Below are 4,019 nucleotides of genomic sequence, written 5' to 3' on the forward strand. Positions count from 1 at the left end.
ACGTCGTTTTGTTTTTTATTTTTTATTTTTTATTTTTACCCACAATCCAATATTCGTTATATCGGATCACTTTTTAGTATTCTTTTTAATAAATCAGGTGGATGGGGCTTAAACGCCCCTATTTTTTTTTTTCCCAATATTTATAACACTCTCTCTCTTCCGCCATGCCGCATTCATCTATATAGATTTTTCCTCTCTCTAAATATCGGACCGCCTTTTGTTATCATTTTATACATGTAAGGCTATCCGACTTTTGCAGTAGTACGCAAGGCCGACAATCATTTAGAAAGTGTTTTGATATGACAATTATTAGCATATATCAATTTATTAGGTTTTTTATCCAAAATGCATCCACACTTAGCATTGTGATTAGTTTTACTTTGAATGCTTTGAAACTTGAATAAATCAAAGTTGGAACAATCTTGGGCAGCAATTTTCTTTGCTGTGTGAAAAGGCGGTTTATCATTTTGTACATGTAAGGCGGTCTGAATTTTGCAACAACTGACCGGCTTCTTCTGTTATGAGTTTTGTATTAGATGAGTGGTCTTATGCTTCAAATACCGATCCGATTTGAAATAGGAAATCAAATGGTAACCACCTAGCAGTTGGATGATAAAAAAAATCAAATCAGGGGCAAATTTAACAAATAAATAAATAAAATTTTGATGGGCTGACCTGTGAGTAATAATAGCCTATTTTAGAGCATTTTTGTTATGACGATTAAAAAAATGGAACAAGTGAGGAGTCGCGTGTGTCTTTGCCTTTGAAAAATCCTTCTCAATGGATTAGATTTGGCCGCACCGTCCACCCACCGACCCACTTTATGTGTCACGATGGTTTTCAATCAACTACCATTATTCAAACATCCTCATCTCACATTCAAACATCCTCATCTCACCAACATCTTTTCGCCTACCCCATCTTCCAAACCTAAACAAACTCGGGGACCGTCGTGATTTTTTTATATACCGGAGATACACGGTTGAGATCTATGCCTTTAAACTAAGGGTGAGGTTTGTATAGAGCGTTAACCGAAGTAAGGTGCACCTCAAAATTATATCGAAAATGCCCTTTTGATACCCTAAAGCCTTGCGATTATATGAAAATCTATTGTTGCCCTCAATTATGAGATTTAAATTTTTAGAAAGGGTGACAATCAAGCGGATATATAAACACTTGAAAATCTTAAAAATGGACGGTCCAAAATGTGTTAAAAGGTGAACTACTTTTAAGACAAGAAATTCCCTTTTTTTTCTTTTATATGAATCTCGAGATCGAAATGATCCATTTGAAGGTTTTCTATTGCCGCCTTATATAAACTTTTTCCTTAAACTAATACATCGCTTAAATCCATAACCAAGTGAAACTTGGGAATAATGGGGAAGAATACGGCATCATCTTAGGATGAGTAGGTCAGGGCTGGGCCCATTTTCAGGCTCCGTATTAAGAACTGTGCACAAGGGTTCGGGCAAGCAATGGCCCGGTCCATAAAAACTTAAATCTATATTATATATTCTTATGTTAGGGTAGGTCGTGGCTTGGCCCAACCTTATTTTTAGAATCGGCCGAGGGCTCTGGCCTCATTGTTATGAATTTGGGCTGGGCCTGGCCCAAACTAAATTTCCAAGCCCAAGCGCAGCCTTATACTGTTTTGGGCCAGGACCCGCCGGCTCGTTTGACGCTATAGGGAAGAGTTTGCTAACATTTTGGTACCATTCTAAGGACTTTGCAATGTTTGTTCTGTTAATAAAGCTGAATTTTTGGCCCTAAAACAAGGTGTTATGTGCTTACTGTCTTCACATAACTTGATCATCATAGAGGGTGACTCAGCCAATGTAGTGACCTAATGCACTTCAGTTTCATAAAATCCCATGCGCTGCATTTTTATTTATTCTTGATGAACATATAAACTGATTTTTATTTATTTATTTATAAGGGTAGTTCAGTAGTAAGAATTGAACTTCAGATATAGCACTGTTAAATGTCTAACCACTTAACCCCAGACCTGATTTCCAACTTATAAACTGCTCTATTAAGATAGGGAATGGAATCAACAAGCAAGCAGAAGGATTGGCAAAAAAAAAAAGGACAAAAAAAGTATACATAAACAAACAATTATTATTCAAACATCGTGGTGTATTCATAGGGCTTGTTCTTACAGACGAGTGGATCTTCTCAGTCCAGGGAGTGGCAAATGTGCTTAAATTTGGGGATGTGGTCACGAGAGATGGCCAAGAACATGTCAACTCCCCCCTTCTCTTTGTAGGAAGGCATAAATATGAAGAGCCCCTCAAAGGGAAGCCATGGCGGCAGGAAGGCGCAGGGCCGGCCAGTTCCAAAATCGAGCTCCCAGAAGTCGAAACGCAGCCAGCTGTCGACCTCCAAATTCGGCGACAGTGAGATGCCCTCTACTGGTGCGCTCGACACCAGCTCCTCCTGTGCCACTGCTCCGAAGTCGACGAATGATTGGAAGTAGGCGTCGTCGATCTCGTCGACACCCTCGTGTATTGCCCTTGCTACATCAGCTGTGTTTAGAGCAAGTAGCTCTCCGGCCTTAAGATTGGGATGAGCCCACAGGACGAGGTTTCCAAAATAGCCCATTGGAACGTGAGGCCCGAGCCTTGCACGCCCGTTCACTGCGATGCGCACATGGGTATCGACCTCGGCGTCGAGGCCGCGTGCGATGGTCAGCTTCTTCCAGACATGGGCAAGGAGGCACTCAAATGTGGAGTAGCGGCCACCGCCAGCAGCCTTCAGGGAGGCCACGAATTCTGCAGGGAAATGCACCACCACATTCTCAAACTGGGCAGGCGGCTGGGAGGCTGTAGCCTTGGCACCTGACTGAAACTCAATCTCGCGGTGTTCAAACTTGGGACAGGGCGGGTCACAGGGTGCGAGCATTGAACGGTCATGCACAGGAGCGACCACTGGCGGTGGGGGCCGGTCCTGTCCCTTGGTCATGGCTCGCACTGTGCGTGACCACTCAAGGAAGAAGATGCTCATCGACTGCCCATCGGCAGCTTTGTGGTGGCCGGTGGTGCCGAGGATGATGCCCCCACACGAGAAGCGAGTGATTTGCACCTGAAGAAGCTCCTCCACAGTTTCATCGATGGGGGGATAGAGAATTGAGAGGGCAGGGGATGGGTGCAACGGGAGGTGGTTTGCTAGAGGGCTGGACACTTGAGCCTCGACGACCCTGGCACCAGCGTTGTTGAGGAGGATACATGGGAGGCTCGAGACTGGATCAGTGGAGAGGCGGCCTGCAAGCTGCCGGTAGTGGCTGAGGACCTCCGAGAGACCGCGCTTGAGGGCGTCGTTGCCGGGCATAGGCGCGCGGAACGCATAGATGGTAGGCACATGGAGGTCGACGGCTGCCCTGTCAAAGATGGTGAGGGGGATCGAGCCCTCGACCTCGCCCACTGCCACTGCTGCCTTCACGCTTGTGGAGGACAGGATTTCTACATCCATTTTTTGTGTATAAGCTTCCGCTTCCGCTTCCGCTTCCGCTTCTACTTTTGCTTCGGCTTCCGCTTTCCGCAGTGGGGCTTGGGCTCTGTAGTTGACAATTGCAACACTGTATCCCAACATCAGTTCAGTTCAGTTCAGTTCCTACGGCTGAACTTCAGTGGTAAGGGAGTATGGACATGGCATGCTTCATGATTTCATTTATAAAGTGGGGACATTTTTTTTTATTTCATAAAGGGTCTAAAGGTCTCCGAGACGTGAGGAGGCCGTTGTGATGATATAATTCTCACCCTCCCTCCCTCTCGTACATCCTTCCTTACGACTATTGACTCGCTAAAGTTGTGGAGTGGGATGAAAGAGCATGAGCATTAATGGCATGAAAGTAGGGACGTTTACTTACCGAACGCGTTTTTTATTTTATTTTATTATTTTTATTTATTAAGGTTATAATGATATGGCGTTATTATTATCAGAAAGGATGGTTTTTTTTTTTTTTAAATTTATTTTTGGTGTGATGATGGAAATATCGGACCGCTTCCGTTGATTTCTTTTAG

At 44.2% G+C, this 4,019-nt stretch overlaps 1 non-coding gene across 1 annotated transcript; it reads right to left on the bottom strand.

Annotated features, from left to right (window-relative positions):
* Positions 1-2,006: 2,006 nt before the first annotated feature.
* Positions 2,007-3,707, bottom strand: LOC18434872 (tryptamine hydroxycinnamoyltransferase 1). Its single transcript, XR_016060009.1, has one exon. It is a non-coding gene; the product is annotated as a tryptamine hydroxycinnamoyltransferase 1 (transcript).
* Positions 3,708-4,019: the final 312 nt, after the last annotated feature.

This window comes from Amborella trichopoda, chromosome 1 (assembly GCF_054954075.1).
Source record: "Amborella trichopoda isolate Santa Cruz 75 chromosome 1, AtrichopodaSantaCruz75HAP2 v2.0, whole genome shotgun sequence".
NCBI classification, from domain to species: Eukaryota; Viridiplantae; Streptophyta; class Magnoliopsida; order Amborellales; family Amborellaceae; genus Amborella; species Amborella trichopoda.